This window comes from Hyperoodon ampullatus (genome assembly GCF_949752795.1).
Source record: "Hyperoodon ampullatus genome assembly, chromosome: 3".
NCBI lineage: Eukaryota > Metazoa > Chordata > Mammalia > Artiodactyla > Ziphiidae > Hyperoodon > Hyperoodon ampullatus.
Window position 1 is genome coordinate 35,386,594 of NC_136916.1, and position 13,353 is coordinate 35,399,946.

At 45.6% G+C, this 13,353-nt stretch overlaps 1 protein-coding gene and 1 pseudogene across 2 annotated transcripts in view; one reads left to right on the forward strand and one right to left on the reverse strand.

The window, feature by feature from the left end:
- The window catches only part of ADAMTSL3 (ADAMTS like 3), a gene marked incomplete at its 5' end in the record, with an annotated part of 559,659 nt that overhangs the window by 521,859 nt on the left and 24,447 nt on the right, over nt 1-13,353 (reverse strand).
- The window catches only part of LOC307050823 (actin-related protein 3-like), a 33,226-nt pseudogene continuing 24,282 nt past the window's right edge, over nt 4,410-13,353 (forward strand). Inside the window, exon 1 of the transcript in view lies at nt 4,410-4,438. The product of the transcript in view is annotated as an actin-related protein 3-like (transcript). The remainder of the gene's footprint in view (nt 4,439-13,353) is intronic.

Sequence of the window (13,353 nt, forward strand, 5' to 3'; positions counted from 1 at the left end):
ACAAAAATTTAAGATGTGTGTAGGGCTTCTAGATACAGATGTTTAGGAAAACTGTCAACAGCTCAAGAGAAATGTCAGGAAGCACAAACACAGATTTGGGAATTATCAATAGGAGGTCCCATGGATCATGAGAGTGGATGGGATCACGGAATATGAACAGAGTGAAAGGAGAAAGAGGACCAGGTGATCACTGATCACTCCTAGTGATCACTAATTTTAAAGAGATGGGAAGAGAAAGAGAAGCCGGAAAATAAAATAGAGTGGTCAGAGAGGTAAGAGTTCCACCAGCAGAGTGGTGTGGCAGGAACCACAGTAGAAGGCAGAAGTAGAAGCCTTCGAGAAGAAGGGAGTGAAAATGCACAATAAAGCAAAGTGGCCAAACAAGATAAAGACAGAAATGCCTGTTGTATTCTTTTAAGAAGACGTGGGTAACCTTCAATTAACTGAAGCAGTTCCAGAGAGAGAATGAGAGAAAGGCAGATTACACTGGGTGGAGGGGGATAACGCGATAAGGAAGTAGAGGCAAAGGGTAGAGATATGCTTTGTAAAAGTCTAGCGGCGAAGGAAAGAAGGAGATGGGAGAGGCTTGAGGGAGACAGAGCCATAGGAAGGATTTGCAGAAGAGGCAACGCTGATTAAGAGTCAGTAAAGGAGAGGTTGAAGATGGGGGGGAGAGGCTAGGATTGATGCCGTGAGGTCTCAGGATCGCAATGATTCTGGAAGAGCCACCACAAACAGTGGAAGAGGAAGCCATTCGGGGACATGATAAATGATTAGTGACTTCTCCTGAAGCCAAAGCCATACATTTGTAACATCAGCACAGTTATAAGATCTTCTCCAGCAGTTCCTGGCAGCCCCTGGTAGGAGAGAAGACAGATGTCAGATTGCTCCAGAAACATATGAAAGACGAGGAAGTGACGGGTTTGCAGGGGTCTGTGAGAAAGGGGCTGTGCCCTGCACGCGATCCGGGCAGGCAGGAAAGGAAGAGAAGCCATAAGATATCCGAACGAGCTTCAGGAAAAGAGCAGGACCTGCCAGCACTGCTGAGCTACATCAGAAATAACAAGCTGAGTGGAAGTTTCCTACTGACCTGGAATCACAGCTAAGGTCCAAACTGAAGATCAAAAACTCATAATATCCCACGTTCAAAGTGACCAACAAGCTTCCACCCGTGAACAAGCTTCCACTGCCCTGCACTTTCTTAGAGATGCCAACACTGGTCCTGCCCCCCACCCGCGCCAACTGCTCTCCCTCCCACCTGAACACTCCCCAAATCAATAGAAGGAGAGGATGCAGGAGAGGAAGGTAGTAGCCGGCCTTGTGGGGAAAAGGGTCCTTCAGGGTGAGAGGGACATGCAACACCTAAGCCAGACGAGTTGGGTTCAAATCCCATATCTGCCACTGGTAAGCTATGTGACCTAGGGCAATATATATCCACTCTGGTCCTCAGACTTCTCGTCTACAAAAGGGGGATAATAATACCTACTCCAAATGGTTGTTACAGGGATTAAATCAGTTAAATTATTTAACATGCTTAGAATTGTACTATGTCAGTATTAGCTATTTTTCTTATTTCTTCCCCTTCTCATGGGAAACCAATGCAGGTGCTTCCCCTTCCCCGAAGCCAAGTCACGGGGTCTCCCATGGGGACCACTTGCAACATTTAGAGATGCCTTCAAAGAAGGAACACTGCTCTCCTTGGCCCTCAGAGGGTGGGAAAGAGGACTCCGGTTAGTTCCCCTGTCTCAACAAGAAGTTGCAAGGCAGGGAACAGCAGGAGAGGAGCCATGGGGCTTTCCAGGAGCATCAGGGCTAAGTAAGGAACACAGCACCAGGAGAAGAGGGTAGGATTCTATACCACTGATGGCACCAAAGGGAGAAGACCCAGCTCACTCTGGAGGAGGGAGTCCTCCGCAGTCGGGGGGCTAGGGCAAAGCTGTTCACCCCAAGCAGAACCAGAGCAAGGCCAGGACCTCCCCCCAACACACACCACCTCTAGGTCAGAGACACAGAAGAACTCGGCCTCTGCAGCTGTCCCTCTTGCACCCAGCACCAGGGGAAGAAACCCCTAGAAGGAGGAGAGGGAAGAGATTCCTCAGAGCCTGAGCACAGCCCCTCCTGCACCCCAGCAGCCAGGATCCCGCCTCCTCCAGCCACACCGCAGGAACAGGTTAGGTCACAGTTTCAGAAACGAAGGGTGCTGTAAACACGGAGACTGGCAGGAAAGCTTTGGCTCTAATCAAGGTATCCTGAGGGTCATAATCTGCAGAAGGAAAGTAGAATTTGCTCCCACACAGTGGAGAGCACTTATCAGCAAAAATAAAACCAGGTCTTACGTTTGTACAGAGCTAAGGCCTCTCCTTAAATAAGACAAATATGAAAGACCTTCAGCCGGCAGGTTCTCCATGGCCACCCTCACTCCACCTGCTCCACTGACTAAGCGCATCACAAACCAGCCCCACAGGGTGGAGGTTGCCGTTCCACTTGAGGCCCACAGCCTGGAATATCTGTGGTCAGCCTCAGGAGGTAGACCCAGCCTAAACCTGGCCCATGTGTTCAGTATACAAGATTGGGCTTCTGCCTCACTTTCTCAATTATGCTCTGATTTCACTCTGGAAAAGTCCAGATCATTTGGCCGATGCCCTGACAACTACCCTAGCTTTCTCCAACCCTCTCTCCCCGAGGACTAAACTCTTTCCTTGTTGGAACCTCCCCTGATGGGAGTTTCCATTCCTCTTCTTAGAACCATGGTGGCACTTCTCCCTCTCCGGCCCCCTACCACCACTATTACACCCCTGGAGTATTGCCAAGGCCAAAGTCACCACAGCCCACTAGAGTTACTGACCACAGCACTAACAGAGAATCCCACAATCTGGCCTGACCCCCAGTCTCCAGGCCCACCCCTCCCAACCTGTCCACTCCAGCAGTTCTGGGCTATAACAGTCAAGACCATGTCGGTATGACTACATTGGGAGAGGGAGGGCACTTACAAATTGGAGAGTAGATGCAACAGGATCAGAGGAATAGTTGGTTTCAGAGCAGAAGCTGATAGGATGGAATTTAAGATTTCAAGGTGAAGCAGTGAGTGATACCAGAGTCTCTAGTCTGGCTATGGGAATGGGTGGACACAGTGCGGGAAAGGAAGGCTGCCAGTGTAGAGAAGGGCCAAGAACTCATCTGCTTATCAGCTGACCCATCCAAAACAAAGCTGGCGTGTCACAGTGCCAAGGCTGGGAAGAGGATAATTTAATCTTGACTCAGAGGAGAAGGGACCATAAGGGTGTTCAAGTGCTTCTTTTTGTGTTCTTTTAACATTTTATTTTGGAAAATTTTGAACGTATCACAAAAGTAGACAGAACATCATAATGAACCGCCAGTTAGCCATCACCCAGCTTCAACAATTGTTGAAAATTTTGCCCATCTTATTTCACTAGTATCCCCCTCCTGGTACACCCCCCGCCCCCTACTGTTGATTATTTTAAAGCAAATCCCAGACACCATATAATTTCATTTGCAAATAACTGAGTATGTATGTATCTCTAAGAAGTAAGTGCTCTTCATTGTTTTCAACATTACCAGAAATAATTTTCACACGTAAAAATACTTAACAATAATTCCTTAATACCATCTGACATCCTCTTGGTGATCATATTTCCTCAATAGACTTATGCCTCTTTACAGATGGTTTGTTTGAGATGGGAAGCAAATAAGGCCCACATGTTCATTGGATTGATTTGTCTCTGTCTTAGTTTGGTTTCCCCCAGAAACAGGTTCCAAGGCAAGGATTTAAGTGCAAACTGTTTATTTGGGAGGTTATAGCAGGAAAACTAGTGGAAGAATAGGAAAATGAGCCGGGGAAGGGAAGAAAGCCAACAAAGGGTACACACCACTGGGGACAAATAGAGCACGGCTCCTCTGGACAACTCTGGGAGACAGTGTGGGGCACCCCCGAGCGTTACCCCAGCCCTGAGATGGGGAGGAAGCTTGGGTATTTATCCACCTTCCCCATCCATCACTGGATGAGGACTGCTTCCAGGGGCATTAACTCTCCAGGCCATAAATTCTCTGGCACTCTGCTCTGCTTGCCATGCGTAATCCTACAGACAGAATGAAAGCCCTTGGGCAGAGGGTCACCAGAGTTCCCAGCAGGGTATCAACTGTAGCTGCTCCAGTCCACTAAAAGTTTCTTTCATCTACATTTCCTTCTCTGTCTTGTTCTTTGCCCTTCATTTACTGAAGAAGTGTGTCATCTGTCCTTTAGAATTTCCGCATTGTAGATTTGGTGGATTACATTCCCATGGTGTTATTTAACATGTTCTGCTATCTTCAACATTTACTGTGAATTAAATAGTTAGAGACTGATCAGATCCTGATTCTATCTTTTAACAAGAAGACCTATGGGTGACGCCATGACCTTCCAGTTGCATCACATCAGGAGGTAAGGATCTCTAACAACTAAAGGTTTGTCTAGCTTTAAACAAATTTTCCTCCTCTTTCATTGGTTGGCTATGTTCCTTAATCCAGCATATTCCCAAGCAGGCCAACTTCTTCCAAATGCTATGGAAGCTGAGCAAATATGAAGTAGACAAGTCAAGCTCTGTGTCATCCAAAGGCCTCGCTGGAAATTTTCAGGGAGGGTTTGCTTGTGACTTAGAACACACACCCGAATATGTCATTTATTCTCCCATTGCTCAGAGTGCGTTTCAAATACCAACCTCCTTTTTTTTTCTTTGCAGTACGCGGGCCTCTCACCATTGTGGCCTCTCCCGTTGCTGAGCACAGGCTCCGGATGCACAGGCTCAGTGGCCATGGCTCACGGGCCTAGCTACTCCGCAGCATGTGGGATCTTCCCGGATCGGGGCACGAACCCGTGTCCCCTGCATTGGCAGGTGGACTCTCAACCACTGCGCCACCAGGGAAGCCCCCAACCTCCTTTTGAAACCAACTTCCATACCAAAACAGTGCAAGCACCACATGTATCTCTCTGACTTTGAATTCTGCATGTGTGGATCTGCTTACACTGTAAGCTTCAACAAATTCCAAAGTGGAGAGATGCTTAGACCCTCTCAATCTTACCTACACCATTTCATGAGAAAAGTCTGCCTTACTGCATTGTAAGGCACATAAAATGCACACTAAAGAAAGAGGCTAAGGCTCTTGAAGAAATGCTAAAATTAAATTCAGAGAATGATCTAGCCCAAAGGAATGCTTCATACAATACTGACAAGTTGAAAATCTTCAGTAATTGATGTCTGGTAAAGAACCTCATTGTAGTTTAATTATCCAAGGTCATTGCTACTTGCCTCCATCAAACCTTCTCCAGACCAGAGTCCATGTTGTCAATTCACTCATTCAAGAAACACTGACCGTTGGAGCTCAGGAAGGGTCCCAGGCTCCAGTGGGAAAGAGTTTCTCTTTATCTCCTCTGTGATGCCAGTTCCTTCAATGTCATCCCAGACTCACAATATTCCAGCCTATACATCTTCTTAAAAAGGCATCAGGGACAGTGATCTGTTTTTACTCAAAACACTCTGACACCACATGTGTGGCTTTTTCTTCCACCCAACAACCAATTCCCTAATTCTCCAATACCAACTGAGTGTCCTACAATTCAGTTCTGACACTAATTACCTGGAGTTGGCATCAGATTCCACAGGTTTCAAGGCTCCATCCCACAAGACTGCCCTCACTTCAGATGCCAGACACAAGTGTCGGGTCTCCAGTTACCCACACGTCTGTCCCACTTGGCTACAAGGTTGGGGATTCCCACAATCTCCTCCTTAGGTTTGATAATTTGCTAGAAAAGCCGACAGAACTCAGGAGAGCACTTTACCATTAATAGCCTATTATAAAGATACAACTTAGGAACAGCCAAATTCAAGAGATGCACAGAGCAAGGAAGTGAAGCGGGGAGCAAGGAGCTCCCATGCCCTCTCAGGGCACACCACCATGTGTTCACCAACTGGAAAGTTCTCTGAACCTCCTCTTTTAAGAGTCTTTACTGAGGTGTCATCAGGTAGGCATTATGGATTAAATCTTTGCCCATTGGTGGTTAACTCAATCCCCACTCCCTCTCCCCTCCCTGGAAGTCAGGGGGTAGGGCTAAAAGTTTCAACCCTCTATTTATGCCTTGTTCTTTCTGGTGACCAGCCCCCATCCTAAATCTATCCAGGAGCCCCGACTCAACAGTAACCTCATTAGCATATAAAAGACACTCATCACTTAGGAGGTGCTGAGGATTTGGGAAGCTGTGTGCCAGGAGCCAGAGACAAAGAACCAGGTGTCAGAGCACCCTCTCCTTCTTCACTATGCCTATGGTGGATATTTCAAAACCTATAAATGACATTTTCTACCCACTGCATTTACCAGGAAAAAAAAAAAAAACTCTTATCCCCAAGAGACCACCTGAGTGGCTTCCTCTCCACATGGAGGCCGAGCCATTCTGATGACTCCCAGTGTCCTTCTGGCCTTTATCCATCAGTGACCAGCATCTAAGAGTCACCTGGAACAGTGCAGTGTGTAGACAGCAAAGCCTCTGCTAATCAAGGTCCTCAGAAAATAACAACAACAAACCATCACAAAGCATTCATTAATGGGGCACAGCAGGAGGGAGGCAGCCTAGACCCACGGAGAAGGGGAGGCCAAATATCCAAGCGTGGCGATGTCTTGAGGGTCCCAACTTCGTCCTTCTCTCTGAAGTTAGTTCTTACACAAGGTCATCAGTCTCTTCCCAACGTCTTAGCTGACCTCTGTGGGCCAAACAATTCTGTCCCTGATGACCCCGTTCCCCCAGCCTGCCAAAAAATGCCCAGGCCCTGGAGATAGGTTCAGTTCCCTCTTACCTGTCCAGCTAGCTAGTCATCTCCTTTATCTCTAGATAATTCCCACTAGACTCCACTGACAACAGGTACAAACCTGTGCCACAGGCTGTTCTCTCTCAAATAGGCGTAATTCCCCTGCTTGACTTCACCTGGAAAGGGCACACTGGTTCAGCCTCTTCATTTTAAATAGAAGTGGAGGTCCATAGGGGTTAAGTGACTTTCCCAAGATCACCAAGCAGTGGCAGATTGAAATCTAAAACTGTTGTGCCCCAGTATTACTGGACCATTCAATATGAAAGGAAGCTTGTGTTTGTAGCTATGGAAGAATAATGCGGTTTGCAAATACATAAAGTTGCCCCTAGGCTATCAAACACTGGCTAAGGACTGAGTAATAGAACAGCTACTACTATGGGGGCACAAGGGAGAGTCTTCATCCCCATCAAAGGAAGCAGTAAACATCCTGGAAAAGCAAACTGGATGAAAGTGGAAAAAGGGATGGAGAAATGGAGGTAATGGTAGTTGACCCTGGATAATGGAAATTAAGTGGTTTTAGCCTTTTTCCCTTAGCTTTACTGTGATGCTTGAATTTTCTTCTCAAGTAGGTATTTATCATCCTAATTAGGGAAAGTAGACCAATAAGCCTGATTCCTAGAGTCACACTCAGAAGCCAGCCTCATTTCCTGGGAGTCATACAAGATATTATACCTGCCTGGAGAATGCCATCAGAAGAAACAAAGCATTCCGTAAGCCATGAAACGTACCAGCTCTTTACAAGGCATCCTATCCACTAGCACAAACCATGCTGGACTCTCAGGGCACCGCATTCAACCCCGGTGCACAGCATTATAGCTTCAGAACTGGCCAGGATCTTTGTCAGAAAGTCAACTTCAGTCTTCTGTGTCAGGGGAGGCAGATAACTAACAGTGCCTAGATGCTCACTAAAGTCCCCATGAAAACTAAAAATAGCAATAGGTCTGGACAAGATAAGAGTGCATTTACCGTATACCAAAATCAGAAGGATCTTCCACTGATGGGAAGGAATTCAGGTATATAGTCACTGACAAGTGAACATCAGCCCCCAAACCAGAAGTGGCTGCAGTGTGAAACTGAGTACATCGTTCAGAGAACACACCCTTTCCATCACAGACATTGTAGATTTGTGTGCTTACCATACAGTTTTCTAGTAAGTAGCAATCCCATGACCTGCTCTAACAAATTCAGTATGTAGAACACCACAGTGTTCCCGCACATGGAAGTCAGGGTCTTGAGGAAAAGGTGCCTTTTTCTAATTCACAAAGAGCACCATATAGGCTAGCAGTGACCTCATCAATACCCTAACTCCACTGGCTGCTCCTCCACAAAACTCTGAGGGATTCAATCCAAAGCACATAACCAGCCTGACACTGTTGGGAACCCCTTTCTGAAGAAGTCGAGTCCCTATGTCTCATCAGTAACTTTCTTGCCTCATCCATCCTGAAGCAACAGCTTCTAGGGAGCAACCCAGCAAGATGCAGAGATGACCAGACCAACTGCATTCCTGGGTGACCTTGGAATAGTGCCTGCAGGCAGGTATACATTTTCATGCAATGAAAGTTTGATCAGAGGTGGCCTCAGGCCCTGCAGGGCCAATGTCCATTTTATCACTTGTCAGAAAATGGATGGTGGGGGGAAAAGAAGCTATGTCAGCCAAAAACAGCTGCCCGAGATGTGTGACAGACCAGAACTGTCCCATTGGAGACACTGGCTCAGCCGCTGGCCTCAGTCAGTGAGGACAGGGAGGGCACTGTGAGTGAACAGTGTATCACATCCAGGAGCCAACACTAGGCTTATTCATGGGTAAGTAAATAGAAACACAACAGTCTGAGGCCTATGACCAGAATTTGAAGCATAGGAGAACAAAAATAGTTCCTCGAGGAATAAGAGCAAAGACCTTCTTGCACATAACTTTACTGCAGGGAAGAGTAAAAACTGCTTTGGGTCTGCGATAGGAAATGAGGGCACATTCCTCCAAAATAGGCCAAGTACAAAATAGAAGAGGCAAATGTATCCAACAGAATGAACTGAGTAAAGAAGAGACCACAGAGAAAATTAAAACATCATAGCCCAATTATAGGAAATTCGAGGCCGAGAGGAATGTGCTGAAAAACAGCATGAGGACACAATTAGACACAGCCCAAAGGTGGGACAGCTAGCCTGGTCATTTCAACAAACTGATGTCATGAGAGAAAAAAGAACAAAAAGAAAAAAATCAGGTGAAGGGAACTCTTCTAGATTATAAGAGATTTTAAAATGACCAAGCAATTCCACTCGTAGGTATATACCCAAAAGAACTGAAAAGGTACTCAAATATCTGTACACAGTATTGTTGTGTCCTGAATGTTTGTGTCTCCCCAGCCCCAAAATCCATATGTTGAAGCACCAACTCCCAATGTGATGGTTATTTGGAGGTGGGGTCTTTGGGAGGTAATTACATTTAGGTAAGGAGGATGGATAAGGATTGGTATCCTTATAAAATGAAGAAGAGTCCAGAGCTCTCTCTTTCCCAAAGACATGTGGGAATAATTAGGGAAGTCTGCATATAGGCTGGGCATTGAATGATATAAAGAATCATTGTTAGGTGTGATAATGGTAGCATAGTTAAGGAGAAAAATGCCTTTATTTTTCAGATGTGCACACTGAAGTATTTGGGAATGAAATGTTATGATGTCTGTTAAAGTATTTCAGGAAAAAAGGAAGATGAAGCAAAGGTGGCAAAATGTTAACAATTGTGAGATGCAGGTGATGGGGTCGGGATATTAACTGTATTTTTCTCTTTAGTTTTCTGTATGTTTAAATTTTTTCATAATAAAGGTAAAAAAAACCTCCCAATCAAAATCCCAGCAAGTTATTTTGTAGATATTGACAAACTGATTCTACAGTTTTACATGGAGAGGCAAAAGATGCAGAATAGCCAAGACTGATACTGAAGAACAAAGTTGGAGGACTGAGGTTATCAGACTGTAAGGCTTACTATAAAGCTACAGTTAAATAAGACAGCACGATATTGGTGAAAGAATACACAAATAGATCAATGGAGCAGAATAGAGAGCTCACAAGTAGACTCCCATAAATATGGTCAAGTGATCTTTGACAAAGGAGCAAAGGCAGTACAATGGAGCAAAGATAATCTCTTCAACAAATGGTGCTGGAACAACTGGAATGACCAAAGGACTATAAAATTTGGAATCATCTAGATCCACTTTCCAAATTGGGGCAACTCCAATCTACCTGGCAGCAGCTTTGAGAAATTTCTGAAAAACATAAAGCAGGCAAGAATGCCTGAAGCAAGGATGGATGGATCCCTCACTCACTGGTCAGACTGGCACACACAATGGGATAAATAAAGGGCCACAGGGTGGAAGTCCCACAGATGCCCCGAAAAGAGCACTCGTGGTAGTTACTAATGAAGGTGGTAGAGTGCCTTACCTAAACTTGGGGAAGACACACAAAGAGGAAAGGAACCATTGGCAAAGCAATTAAAGAAAACCCTGCCAGAGATTTCCTCCAGTTACATTCATTATTTCCACAAATATTAAGTGCCTGTTATGTGAATCTGGGGCTGGGAACACAGCAGCAGACAAAACACACTTGGTGTCTAACTTCATGGTGGCTGCGCTATCCAATCCATACCCACTAGCTACATATGGCCATTTAAATTTTAATTTTAATGAATTAAAATTAAATAACATTTTAGAATTCTATCACAGTCACATTAGCCACATTTCAAATGCTCAATAGCCATGTGTAGCTAGTGGTTATCAAATGCTCCCAGGAGCAGCCCTCAGCCAATGCTGGCAGGGCAGTTGGTAGATTAACGCCCCAGCCTCCTGCCTCTGGTTGGCATATCTCTGACGTGGCTTCCATGCTGTCTCTGAGAGTTCCCTGGCAAGCCTGAGCCCCAGGTGCCCTCAGAGGTCACTAATTTGGTAGCACACCTTTCACTGGCTTCCTTTTCTCCCCTGTCTCTCTTCCCCACTCCCCCACTGGTTTGCCCAGCATCACCTCAAAACCAACAACAACCAAAAAGCTGCCTCCTCACAAATCCCTGTTTCAAAGTCTGCTTATGGGAACCTTCAAACCAAGGATACAATATACACAGTCCAGCTACGCTACCCCCCACCCCTAAACACTCTAACCACCAGAATATACTACCTACACTGTAAGTGAAGCGGCAAGGGTGTTCCTTCAGTGTTGACCCCAAATGTGCTCATCTTTGAAGGATCCTGAAAATATGCACCCAGCCCTTAAAACATAAATTACTAAGTGCAGACCTTAATGTATGCAGCATGGAAACATGTAGCACTGTGGAGGGGTTGAGGGAGAACTGAGAGACCTAAGTCATCACCCAAGCAGGCCTTCTGCTCCCCAGGGACCCAACAGTGGGTTCTCACATACGGACCTTATGAGGGTGAAGCTTGGCCAAATTCTGCTTTAAGGAGCAGAGTTTGATTTTCTGTCCCAGGCAGGAGGCCAGTGGAAAAATTTAACAGCTAGTGTTTATTGCATGTTTATTACATGCGGAGCCCTGTGCTAAGTACTTCAAATGCATTAGCTCATTTAATCCTCTGAGTCCACCATGTTGGAGCTGTTTTTCTCCCCATTGTACAGAAGAGGAAACTGAGGTTTACAGAAGGGAAGGGACTTGCCTAAGATTACACCACTACTACACTGCTGCGCTGGGACTCTAACCAGGTCTCCCTGACTCTGAACCCAAACTCTTCACCAACAGGTAACACAACTCCCTTCTAAATGATTATTATAATAAAATCACCATTTATTGAACCATATTATGTGCAAAGCACTTTAGATACGTAACTTCTTATCCTCACCACAACCCTCCAAGTTAGAATTGAGCCAGATACTATGTAAGCTTCATAAATACATTAGCCCATGGTTCTGATGAACCTAGGGGCAGGACAGGAATAAAGACACAGAGGCAGAGAATGGACTTGAGGACACGGGGGTGGGGGGGAAGGGTAAGCTGGGACGAAGTGAGAGAGTAGCACTAACATATATACACTACCAAATGTAAAATGTATGGCTAGTGGGAAGCTGCTGCATAGCAAAGAGATCAGCTCGGTGCTTTGTGACCACCTCGAGCGGTGGGATAGGGAGAGTGGGAGGGAGATGCAAGAGGGAGGGGATATGGGGATATATGTATACATATAGCTGATTCACTTTGTTATACAGCAGAAACTAACACAACATTGTAAAGCAATTATACTCCAATAAACATGTTAAAAAAAATAAAAAATAAATACATTAGCCCTAGGAAGAGTTATCTCCATTTCACAGGTAAGAAGACTGAGGCACTAAGAAGCATTTCCCCAGGGACTTCCCTGGTGGTGCAGTGGTTAAGCATCCACCTGCCAATGCAGGGGACATGGGTTCGAGCCCTGGTCCGGGAAGATCCTGCATGCCACGGAGCAACTAAGCCCGTGTGCCACAACTACTGAGCCTGTGTTCCAGAGCCCATGTGCCACAACTACTGAAGCCTGCACGCCTAGAGCCCGTGCTCCACAACAAGAGAAGCCACCGCAATGAGAAGCCCGCGCACTGCAACAAAGAGCAGGCTGCACTCATTGCAACTAGAGAAAGCCCACGCGCAGCAATGAAGACCCAATGCAGCCATAAATAAATAAATAAATAAACAAACAAACTTAAAAAAAAGAAAAATACTCAGGTTTTTTTTTTAAAAAAAGAAGCATTTCCCCAGCAAGTGCCAGTGCAGAGAGCCAAGCTGGCTATATTCTCCTTCCTACCTGGGTGGGGCTCCTGGATTCCATCATGCTCTTCATCTTACCTGCGGAGAGACCCAGCTTCCTCCTCTGCAAACCCTGCTTGGTCAATGCTTAGAGGTAACTACGACTGATCGAGATCTCCTACCTGCTCAGAAGAAACCCAGCAGCAGTCCTCCCAAGGCTCTGCCCCTTCCTTAACCTGCAAGTTGTCCCAGGTCCTGTCTTCTCAGAGTGATGTCACCCCATCCCATTAGCTTTCGGCTAAATGGCTTGGCCCTCGCTCTCTGGTCCCATGCAATCTCCCCTGCCTCGTACCCACCTTTTCTCACTGCCCCAAATGCCCTCAAGAGATCTCAATGAACAAATCAGTAGCCTTATCAAAGAAAAGACATATCATGGAGACTACAGGGCTTTTCGTCCTTGGAGAAGTAAATTAAATAAATCCAGTAATATTTGTTCCTTAATCTACGCTGGTCTTCTGATATTACACTCCTTATTTTGATGATAAGCTTCCAAGAATTTTTCAATTATGGCAATTTCAGCTGATTTCCATTCCCAAAGAATCCCCATGTAAATCTACCAAGGAGAATAGATACACCACATTTCTTTAAAATATGCATGTTTGGCAACTCAAAAGGGTACCATCTGCTTCACATAATTTCTGCATGAAGTTTCTGAAAAGCCTGCACAACATATATGATCCACTCCTGCTGCAACAGGAGCCAAAACATTCCACTGCTATTGTACAAACC